Raw genomic sequence first — 13,116 nt, forward strand, 5'->3', positions numbered from 1 at the left:
ATTGGATAATATAGGATAATTGGGCCGGCGTTTTCTCCGTAACCGTGTGTTAGTGGGAAGTTTTATTCAGTTTTTTATAACTGAAGAATAAAATGAAAATCGTCTTCATTTTGCAAGAGATCGGTCATTTCGCTTAAGTAAAATGTATACTGCCTATTGCTTAGCAAACCGAGAGCCTACATGATAGCTCATCTCTCTAAATGATCGCATAAATTTTTCTAAACAATTTTCTAGCGCCCGAGTGATTATTAAACGATCGTCTATATGATCGCTGCCTATTTACTACACGATCATGTACTTTCTTCTAAACAATCAAGCATTGTCTATACGATAGACCCAGTCTTCTCCTACTTACTTGGTCATTGTATACGATCTTCTTTCCTCTATCCCTCTACCAAATTCCAACAGAGCCCACACTTTGGATTCTCACACCGAGAATACCAAGGGTTCTAAGTGGTGGTGTCATCCCTATTTTTTGTGTTCATGTGGAGGCTGTTCGTGAGTAGACGACCGGGTGTTTTGATGGGCGATTTCTTGGACGTTCCAGCGAGAGCGAGAGGAGCATTCCTTGTTCAAGAGAATGAGTTCTAAGGCGAAGAAGGGTTATTCAACTGGTACGTATTTCTTGTTCTCTTGTTTTTTAGTTTGAAAGCATGTCGGTAATTTGTAGTATATTGCATATCTATTTTGTTTGAATGTAAATGTGGAAATTCTGTCACAATGTATTTGGAACGATCCGTTTCCACTCAGAAATACTCTTTTATAAGAGTTCCTTCAATTGGTATCAAAGCCATGTTTTAATATTCCAAATTCATTGATGCAAAGAATTGCATTTACTTTCTTGGTGGGTAAAGCATGTCTACTCTCTATTTAATCATTAAATAGTTATGTGGATTGAAGGATTGTATTAGCAACAACGGAAGTAACAAGGATCGTTAAGCATTCTAATTCATTAATTTTGACAAAATATAAAGCATGCTCTTGCAGAAAAAAGTGGGTTTCATGACATACCTTTGTAGAACTTCTTCAAGGTTCAATCTTCAGCTGCAAACTTCTCCAAATCTTATTGCAGACCATCTCAAGATCTTCCCCACTATTTTCTTGGTGCTCTAGATTGAGTTGTCGGACTCAAAAAAAGCTTGAATCAAGAGATTTTTTAGAAGAGCTCACGGCAACAATCTTGTTGAAGAACCCCTTATTCACTACGAACTTTCAACTAAAATTCTATCGATTGCCTCTCCCAAAATCACTCCAATCTCTTCAACATATTGTAGACCATCAGGCAAGAAAGATAGCCGCATGGGTTGCAGCTCATGCTTGGAGTAAATGAAGAGGAGGAAATGGTGTTTGTGTGAGCAAGTAGAAGATATATGATGGAAAAACTTGTTTTTCCATTTATGCATGTTACCAACTTTTCAATTTCCATCAAAACCGATTTCAAAATCAATTTTGATTTTAAAACTGAAAATTTTATTAATTTTTTAACTTAATTTCATAATTTAATTTTTAAATGATACTAATTAATTTAATATTAAATATTAAATCAATTTTTACACATATCCATCTTCATATATTTAAATCATATTTATATATAAATTCTCCTATTCCGTTTAATTCTAAAATTAAACACGTAATTATATCTCATATAATTACTAATTCTCTTAATTCTAATTTGAACGTTTCAAAATAACTTATCACGCTACTCTAGAGCTAATCCATTTATGAGCTAGTAGGGGGACCTCGCGGACCTATATATCATGGACTCCAATGATCCAAATTAATTGGCTAAATTCATTAGACCAAATAAACCCCCATTCATTAATTAATGGGTCACTCCAGTAAAGCCCATAATTGCACTCCCCTCACTGTAGATATATTATATCTACACGATTTAACTATAATTAGTAAGTTGACCCTTCACAGGTTGTTCATAATAACGGCTAGTTCAGATATCTGTTTTACCCTGAGATTACTTATTGTTCCTCAAGTTCCTACTGATTCTCTAATGAACAACTGGTTTATGATCCAATCACTAAATCAAAACTTTTTCAGCCCAGTGAGAGGGAATGACCCCTTATTCAAGACCTGGATTCAGTACTTGAGAGAACAACCTTTCTCCTATCCCTAAATCTGGTAGGTGTAAATTCCATCTTGTACCCTAGTCCCCAGCTATCTATTCAATCTTACCCCTGAAATGGGAGGCTTATTGAGCCAGCACTGTTGAGCCAAACCTGACCTATGCAAATTTAAGGATAATCCCAAATAAACAGAAGTTCATAGTTAGCTCAAGATTAAGATCGAGTTACTTAGGTCATCTAAATGAAATAGTTAGTCTTATACAGTAAACAACGTTATAAAGTAAGAGTGACTTATTTCTTGGTCCGATCTTATGCAAATTCATTGCATAGGACACACCTACTCCTCATGTCATAATTGTTAGGGTATGCCCTAAAGTCTTGTCTCCTGTAGTTTGTAAACAGTTTGTACGAATGCTTGTGATGTATATATATGATATTTTACTTCACATCTTGATTTTGCTCAGTTGAATGTTTTATTTGCTTTACCACAAACCAATAAACCTAAATCCTTGGTTATCTTTATGTACCTTAAGCATGTATATGGTGACATACAAGTGGATCATGTCTTAAGGGATAACCAAAATGGTTTGTAGTATATGGATATAGGAGGGAAACCTTATCCTGGTAACGCTATGGATGCGGCCCACTTTGTGGAATAGTTACCAGTGTTCTAACTTGTCATAGATGGTCTAATCCTGATCATTCGTGTAGGGGACATGCGAGTAGGGGCGTCCTATACAAAGAGTTTGTATAAGACTTGACCACGAAGTATTAGCGTCTCGTTATATAACAACGTTCATGATAGAGACTTCATTTCACTAGGATGACCATAGGTAACATGACCTCAATCCTGAGTGAGTTGGGAACTCCTGCCATTGAGGGCAGTTCTTTGATTTACATGGATGCGAGTGGCCAGGTCGTCGACTCAAACCTACCACTTTGGGGATTCGTCTGATTTAAGAGTTGGGAACTCAACTTCACAAGATGGAATTCACTCCTTCCTTGATGCAGGGGTAAGTAGATAGATAGCTCCTAAGGGCTGATTCCAGGGCTTGAACGATGTGATTCCACACACTTTCTCTTGGCCTGAAAGGTGTTCACATAGAGTTGTATTGTTCATTAGAGGGATTAGTGGTACTTAAGGAGTGAGATGTCACTACAACGGCAAAACGCTAAATTGGCCCAGCTGTACTTACGAGCATTTGTGAAGGGTCATCGTACTCATGATTGATTATATTCGATGGACATAGAAATATATCTGTGGTAAGAAGAGTTCAGCTGTCGGTATTTAGTGGAATGCCTAGTAGTTAATGGATGGTGGATCTTGTGGCTAAAGAGTTTAGTCAGCTATTCATGTACCGTTGGAGCTTCGAGCCATAGGTCCATAAGGTCCCATTGGTAGCTTGGATAAAGTTGAGAATCAGTTTTTGGGTTAATTTGAAATGTTCAAATTGACAAGAGGGAGTTCGATTATATATGGTTAATTATATATGATATAATTGAATAAATGTATGAGATACATTATTTTGGAGGATATTGGATATAAATATGATTTATATCACATAGAGGGAAAAAAAAATACTATAGTAGATATATGATATCAAACTATAGGTTAAGAATATAATATGATTATATTAATTAATTAATTAATTAGGCGGTTATGAGATAATTGGCCTAATATTTCTCTGAAATCGTGCGAAAGTGGGAAGTTCGAATTCAATTCTTGGAACTGAAGAATAAAATGAAAATTGTTTTTATTTTTTCATACGCGAAAAAGCACGCAAGAAAAATCACTCACGATGTGAAAGTATACGATCGTTTAGCGTTGAGAGCCTATGTGATAGCACCCATCGTCCTAAACAATCGCACACCCGCATTGTACACAGAATTTGATGACTTTTAAATAAGCATGTGGACAAATATGGATAATAATGAATGTGAATCATACAAGCTCATGTTGTCATAAACTTGATGACTTGGAAAGATGGAGATGGAGTGTGGATGCTGTGTTATGCTTATTTACACTTTATGCGATACTACTTTTAGATATATGCATTGTTAACTAAATTCTTGTAGTATGCTATGCGTTGTCACAAGTTTCCTTGCGCTGAAACCAAGTATAATTCCAACGCAACTTTCTCGAAGTGATCCAAGGTTGAACACAGGGATTGTTGTCGTTAATGTGTTACATTTATGATACATGCGACCGGTGTTTTTACAATTAATAAAGAGTGAGTTTATACAGGAAAGTAAATTGCGGTAAAGTAAAATTGTGCAGATAAACTAAAGTTGCGTTAATAAAATAAAGTGAGATAAACCTAAGCTAACTTGATGCAAGATACAAGATACATGATATACATGATGCTGAGTTCAAGACTGACTATGAAGTTTATACAAAGGATCGTGGTATGCAATGGCAAGGCTTAATGGATGAATCAGAAAGAGAAAGAATAATTAGTACAAACATCGCAAGTTTGTTAATTGCGTTAAAGATACAACTAAGTTTCCGCTTTCCCTTGGCATACACCTCTTGGTGATCGGCCACGTTCCCATATCTCTATGGTGAAACAGGGATGAACGTGGTGAACACAAGGTTGCTTCCATCTCTGGAAGTACTTCTCGCTTTAGTGAACGCATTCTTCCAACCCTCTCTTGATAGGCGGAATGACATCTTCACTTATGCTCTCACAGATGAAGATGCCGTCTGGCATGCTTTGACTAAACTTAATTATTTCCTTAACCCAATTAATTCATTTGCTTAATTATTGCTAATTATCCAAGGGATTAAGAAAACATTGTGGAGAAAGTGAAATATGGATGAACGGAAATAGGCAAAGAAATGGAGATGAAAATGATCATAACATTTAATTATAGAATTAAGCGTCTGGTACATGGTATGAATGATAGACTAAGAAGATGAATACAATTGATGATAAAAAAGAGTGTCAACGTCTTGACATAGATCTGGACGGTGGATTTGCTTGCCGGCGTGTGGAGTGGATGAAGAGAAGAGCTTCCCTCTCAGGCTTGCTCATTCGATAGAAGTGACCTTCGTACAGAGCTTCAATGGCGAGGATCGTAAGGATTCTTGCCCTGAGACTCACCTCTCGGCCTTGTCTCTTAATTCTTCTCGGATCTACTCTTATTAGTCGCTCAACCAGTCTCTCTCTCTCAGATCAGTATATACACTTTTCTCTGTATTCAAGCATGATTTCTCAGTGGAATGGCTGGAGCTATTTATAGGCTAAGCTTTGACTCTCTACATTGTTGTCCCCACTGTATTGTTAAGGTAGTTTCAGAAATGGTGGAGTGAATATTCCTTCTGTTATATAATCAATCCCTTCAGAAATACACAATGGTCAGCTGTACACGCGTCAGAATCCTCCACAATTGCATCGCTCTTTACATCTTCGATCGTTTGCCCGCATGCGGTGTTGTTTTTTATTACCGCATGCAGTTGAGATTTCGTTGATCGCTTAGCTCTTGATCGATTGTTGCATACGCCGTCATTGCATTGATCATCTATTCATTCCTGAATGATGGGCGCAATGCGACATAGATGCGTTGTTCTTTTTATCTTGAACCATGAACGCATACGGTGACTTGATTTCCTGCAAAACAGACTTGAAATATTCTTTTCTACCATCACAATGGTGTCAGTGGGTGTATTGACGACAATTTATAATTCTCGCATTTCTTAGCTAATTTCTATACAATTGATGAACTTTACTTTCTTTTGGTCACAATATCTAAATAAAACAGTATAAATAACTTGTATTTCTATAAGTTATCACCGTGCACTAAACAATCGCTTACATTTACTACACGATCGTTTAGTGCACCGAGACCTAAACGATCGCTTACCATTTGCTAGATGATCGCTTAGCAAAACCTACACGATCGTGTATCTTTTTCTAAATGACAAGCACCCAACTATATGATAGTCTTCTACTATTTCCCATTTACTTGTTCGTACTACACAATCGTCTTTTCCTCTTTCCCTTTACCAATTCCATTAAAGTCCATCCTTTGGATTCTCACTCCGAGAATACCGAGGGTTTCGAGTGGGGGTGTCATCCCCAGTTGCTGTTGGTTTGTGCGCTGCCGGTCGTGTAGACGACCGTGGTGCTGCTAGGCGACTATTTGTTAGGCGATAAGGAGCGTAGAGAAGTTTTCTTCCGCTGGATTGAGTTTTGATTGAAGATTTTCCTCAATTAGTATGTTTACTCGGTCTTTTGTATTTTAATTATTAAAGCATACCAATAATTAGTGTTATAATGCATATCTATTTGTTAGAATGTATATGTGGTAAGTCTGTCACAATGAAATCGGCATGATCCGCTCCTGCTCATGGATTTTTTTATTTAAGAGTTCCTTTAATAACATGTACAAATTAGGATCATTTCGTATGTAGCACTTTACAACTCTTTGTAACAACTACAGAGTAGGTCGCATCCAATAGTGTTACCAGAATAAGGTACCCAACCTTATTCATATACTATAGATTATTTTGATTATTTACTCGAACCTGATCCACTTTTATGTCTCCACATAAAGTTCAAGTACTCATGTAATAGTCATAGGTTTTAGTTTAATAGATTTAAACTTTCAGGTACACAATTTATAAAATCAATAATAAGTTTATTGACTATAGAAAATGTTTATTATTTTACAAATTGCGAGTTTTAGGACATAAGACCCTACAATACTCCCATTTGGACTAAAACTCCAGTGGATCAATATATATAAAATATATAATTTTGAGTTTACATGGAGAGAATAAAATGTACAAATACAATAAACTAGGGCATTACAATACCCATAAATTCCCCCACTTTCCCTAGTGATACAAAACTCGTAGACCTAGTCCTACTAGGTGACCCTCGGACACTTTAGCTAAGAAGGCCTTTGTAAAGGGATCAGCTAAGTTGTCTTGTGAAGCAATCTGGGTGACAATGACGTCTCCTCTGTGTACAATCTCCCTGATGAGATGGTACTTCCGTTTGATATGCTTTCCTCTTTTATGGCTTCGTGGTTCCTTTGAATTTGCAACAGCTCCACTATTGTCACAATAGAGAGGGAGGTGCATATTAGAAACTACTTCCAAACCTGTCAGGAACTTTCTGAGCCATACTGCTTCTTTTGCTGCTTCACTTGCAGCTACATACTCAGCTTCCATTGTGAAGTCAACAATACAACTTTGCTTGATGCTTTTCCACACAACTGCTCCTTCATTTAGAGTGAATACTAACCCTGAAGTTGATTTTCTCGAATCAATATCGGTCTGGAAGTCAGAATCAGTGTATCCAGTAAGGATCAAATCCTTAGCACCATACACAAGCATATAATCTCTCGTTCTCCAAAGGTACTTGAGAATATTCTTAACAGCAGTCCAATGATCATATCCAGGATTGGACTGAAATCTGCTGACTATTCCTATGGTATAGCATATATCGAGACGAGTACACAACATTGCATACATTAACTCCTTACTGCTGATGCATATGGAATTCAATTCATCTTCTTAACCCCTTGAGGTGTCTTAGGACTCTGTTCCTTTGATAGGTGAATTCCATGTCTGAAAAGTAACAATCCTTTCTTGGAATTTTGCATTTTATACCTAGATAACATCTTGTCTATGTAAAATGCTTGAGATAAAATGCTTGAGATAATGCTAATGTTTTGTTCTTGCGATTCCGAACTAGTTGGATTCCAAGAGCATACTGTGCTTCTCCCAAATCTTTCATTTGGAATTGCGATGCCAGCCATTTTTTAACATTAGCTAGAAATTCTATCTCATTCCCAATGAGTAAAATATCATCATATACAACACCAGAAAAGCGACAGTTGTGTTAATAATTTTCTTGTACACATAGGGTTCGTCAACATTTTGTTCAAAGCCATAAGATTTAATCGTAGTGTCAAATCTCATATTCCCTGATCTAGAAGCTTGTTTCAACCCATAAATGGATATATTAAGTTCGCAAATCTTCTGCTCTTGATCCTGCTATATAAACCCTTTTAGTTGAGACATATAGATACTCTCTTCAAGATAGCCATTCAGAAAAGCTGTCTTGATATGCATTTGCCATATTTCATAATCATAAAATGTAGCTATGGACAAGAGTATTCTAATTGATTTTATCATGGCAACCGGAGAGAAAGTTTCTTCATAGTCTACCCTCTCTCTTTGGGTAAAGCCTTTTACCACAATTCTTGCTTTGTAGGTCTATACCTTACCAGCTTGGTCTCGTTTTCTCTTGTAGATCCATTTGCAACCGATGGGTTTTACCCCTTCAGATTGATCTACAAGATCCCAGACAGAATTGAAATACATAAAATCCATTTCAAGGTCCATGGCTTTAATCTATTGTCTTTATTTACATCATTCATTGCTTGGTTAAAAGACAATAGATCCTCTAAACCATCATCTGGTATGATGACTTGAGCTTCAGTCAAACCCATGTACCGGTCAGGTTGTTGCACAACCCTCCCACTACGACGAGGCATTCTTAACTCTTAAGAAGGATGTGAAGTCCCAGTTTCATCAACAACTCTTGTTGATGAACTTGCTCTATCAACAACTCTTGTTGATGGACCTACTCTATCAACAACTGTTGTTGATACATTTGTCATTTCCCTGGACATTTCTTCTATTACTAGCTCACTGTGAGGTTGATAGTTCTTCACATGGTCTTCCTTTAGGAAGGTTGCATTTGTCAACATAAATACCTTGTCTTCCTAAGGATCGTAAAAGAAACCACCTTTTATTTCTTTCGGGTAGCCTACAAATAGGCTTACTTTTGAATGACGTTCCAATTTTTTAGAATTTTTCACCAACACATGTGTTGGGCAACCCCAAATTCTGAAATGACGTAAATTCCTTTATGTCCTCTCCAGAGCTCGTAAGGCATTTTAGAAACACTTTTTGAGAGAACCATGTTCAAAATATACACTGTAGTTCCAACTGTGTGTCCCCAAAAAGACTTTGGTAACTGAGCATAACTCATCATGGAACGAACCATGTCTAACAAGGTTCTGTTTCTCCTTTCTGCCACACCGATTTGCTGAGGTGTGCCAGGGACTGTGAGTTGAAACTGAATTCCATTTTCTATGAAATAGTTATGGAATTCTAAGTCCATATACTCACCATCTAAATCCGATGGAAGTGTTTTAATGTTTTTACCTAATTGGCTTTCAACCTCAGCTTTATACTCTTTGAACTTTTCAAAAGTTTCAGAATTTTGGTGCATTAGGTAAATATACCCATACCTAGAATAATCATCTATAAAACTAATGAAATATTCACACCCTCCTCTCGCTCTAACATTTAGAGGCCCACAAAGGTTTGAGTGAATCAACTATAAGGGTTCTTTGGCTCTAAGACCTTTTCTAGAAAAAGATATTTTTGTCATTTTACTCTCGAGACAGGACTCACAAGGTGGTAATGAATTGTTTTCTAACTTATTTAGATGACCGTTCTTAACCAATCTCTCAATCCTGTTGAAATTTATGTGACCCAGTCTCAAGTGCCAAAGATAGGCATTTGGAGAAAATTTTCTTTTCTTATGAGTCTCAGCAGTTCTAAACATCTCTATGTTCAATACGGCTTTAATCTCAGTTGGTTTTAACATATACAAGTTATTATCTAATTTTGCAGAGAAAGTCTGTTTACTTTTTTTTTTTTTTATTGATGAACACTTCATCATTTTCGAAATAAACTTTATAATATTGTTCTACAAACAAGAGATAGATATTAGATTTCTTTTCATAGAAGAAATGTAATACACATTTTTTAGATAAATGTACTTATCTCCTATAAATAACTTCATATCTCCCACTGCTTTAGCTGAAACAACCTCCCCGGTACCTACCGTAAAGATTGTTTCACCTTTTGTCAACTGTCTCCAGAAACTTATTTCCTGTGAGATAGTACAAACATGATTAGCGGCACCTAAATCATTGCTCTAGATTTTATCATTTTCCACTAAACATGCTTTGGTAACAAGTAAATCATATTTATCTTATTGTTCACATTCTGCATTCTCATTTATATAATTCAAAATTTTAGATGAGTTGGGAGATAGAGGACAATCCTCTGTTAAAACTCTTTTGGTGTAATTAATTGCTAGGAATTTGTTTGTTGATATGATTTTACTATTATTTAATTCGGAAGTGAGTATTCTAGAAGAATTCGACATGAGGATAAAATTTAAACAAATTCTAGTCAGCAAATTGTAACTAAATCCAAAATCAAGTTTTAGCAAAAAGTAATAATGTACCCATAACCATTATTTATTTGCAACAATACGTTACTGAGTCATAATACATGCTACCGAGGGGCAGTTAGATACTCCACTAAAGCAAACAATTTTGACCAAACACTATCTCCGGAATAACTCTTATTTCTATAGTCTCCGAAACAACTCTTATTTCTATAGTCATTTAGTTAATGTTTTCAAACAGAAATTACTAACACTCTTAATAATTTTGTAAGTGTAACCCTCCATTTTCAGACGTCAGAGGTCGTGCTACTAAAATGGAGAGTCAAGGTTGGGAATGGACCTAAGAAATCCTATCCATTTCTGGAATTTGAGTTGTTTCGAATCCTATGTTACAACCCTTTGAGGGGATAGCCATCGTTAAACAACTAGCAAAGGTTGCCAAATGCAAACCAGCAAGCGCAATATAGGAATCTCACGATCCAAACTAACGGAAGAGACAGCAGGATATATTGACACATATCTTTCATCCACTTACTATAAACAACTTCCTTCGTTTACCTTGTTATTGACTCATACAAAACACTTTCCGAATGGAGGTCACTTCTAGGGTGACACGATGCGTCATATGAATCTCACGGTGTAAATTATCGTGGAGACGTGGTAGTTGAAATCTATATATCATATAATAGACTTATGTTTGAACAACTTCCCCTTATTCACCTGCAATCTAGATTTAAGCTAAAAAATACTTTCTGAATGGAGGTCACTTCCAGGGTGACACGAAGTACCGCTTAAATCTTGATTGTGAACTCTTAGGGACGTGAGAGCTTAAAATAACGTATCGTATATGTTATTAATCTCCCATCGAAGTGTTCTAATAACTTTATCATATAGAAGTTATTAAACTGCCACTGAAGTGTTCTAAATGTTTGGGTAGATTTATACTTAGGCTTTTTCTGGCTAATAAAAACAACCCTAAGTCTATGTGGTTTATCCAAGTATAATGCTTATAGTTGAATTTTAACCTACGATGTCTAGGTGATAAACCATTTTATTACCTCACATCGCTCACGTATGCTCATAAAACTGGTTACCAACGCTCAATCTCTTAGTCAAAATCCCCAGGTAGGAGGTGTTCTATAAACTGTCAACTTAAGTACCCCCAGCCTTAGACAGGTTTATGAATCGATATGAGTTTGTAACCGTATTTTATAAGTTTTAACTATTAAAACAAGTGGTCAACCTACGTGAGTATGCAACTGTTCTTTATAGATTTTAAATGTTCAACCCAATTTTGTAACAACTTATAAAACTTTAGACATACTAAACATCTGTAACATACATAAAAGCATTGAATATTTAATATAACACTTATATTAAATACAAGAAACTCTAACATGCATACTATATATTATAACAAATTATAACATACTTTCAATGCATGTAACATGCTTCCTATGGTGGGATTTTAAATCTAAATGGCATACTGTATACACATACAAGATTTATTTAATTATAACATACATCAAATGCATAAATAATTAAACACAGACTGATATTGTTTTAGTTTTGGCATAAACAAGAAAACAGAAGCCTAACTATTACAAACAGCTTCAAAACTATCTTTGAACCGCTCAAACCGTTCTAAACCGAACCCAAGCATCTTGAACCAGACTAGATAAGTTTGAACCAGAGCACCCAAAAATCCGGAGGCTGAATCAGATTGGACCTCGAGAAAACCGATCGAATCGGCTGCTCTTGGTCCAAACTCAAAATCTCACTAAGGCCGATCGTGTAACGCTGAAGGCTATCGTCTAACTCCATTGCCTTGTATTGGGCAGAGGTACACGATCGTTGAGTATCTTCTCTCTATCGCATAGTGCAACCGTTTAGCTTTAGGGTAGAACTACACGATCGCTTAACACCATTCCATATCGCTTCTTGTCATCGTTTAGTGTCTGCCACAGCTACATGATTGCTTAGTTCCATCGCATAGAATGTCGTCGCGTCGTTGAGCGTCGCAGCTACATGGTCGCTTAGTTCCATTGCATAGAACTTCAACACATCGCTTAGCACCGAAGCTAGACGATTGCTTAGCACCATCGCATTGCATTTCAATGCATCACTTGTCGTACGCCGCAGCTAGACGATTGTGTAGTGCCATCATATAGCACTTCCAATGCATTGTTTAGTTCCCACGCAAAGTTAAACAATCGCATAGTGCTATCGCATAGCATTTCCACGCATCGTTTAACTCCTGCAAGTACACGATCGTCTAGCGTCCAACATCACAACGACCAACGCCCATAGCTATACGATCATCTAGCTTTTCTTCACATTGTGTAATGCCTGGAACTAGATGATCATTTAGCATTTGAACCTCAACGATGATTTTGTGCAGAAGCTGAAAATTTGGAAACAGCAGCTCGGCCATCTTCATTTGTTTCTTCAATTACAACTTATTTGACTTTAATGACTCCAAATAAATTACAAACTCTTGGGAACACATATAAGCTCATCAAACAAGAGGCAATTACAAATTTAAATTAGCAATCAAAGAGAAAATAAATGCCAAATCTCAAAAAACCATATCAGTGCATCAGTTTCATATATATCATGAAAAACACCCACCACATCAAAATTAAACCTGAATTGAATGCTTATATGATGCTCTAATACCAATTGAAGGATTGTATCAGCAATATCAGAAGCAATAAGGATCATTAAGCACTCTAATTCATATATTTTGGCAAAGTATAAAGCATGCTCTTGCAGAAACAAGTGGGTTTCATGACCTACCTTTGTAGAACTTC

Source organism: Benincasa hispida, chromosome 9, assembly GCF_027475165.1.
Source record: "Benincasa hispida cultivar pf3 chromosome 9, pf3_genome.v1.1, whole genome shotgun sequence".
NCBI classification, from domain to species: domain Eukaryota; kingdom Viridiplantae; phylum Streptophyta; class Magnoliopsida; order Cucurbitales; family Cucurbitaceae; genus Benincasa; species Benincasa hispida.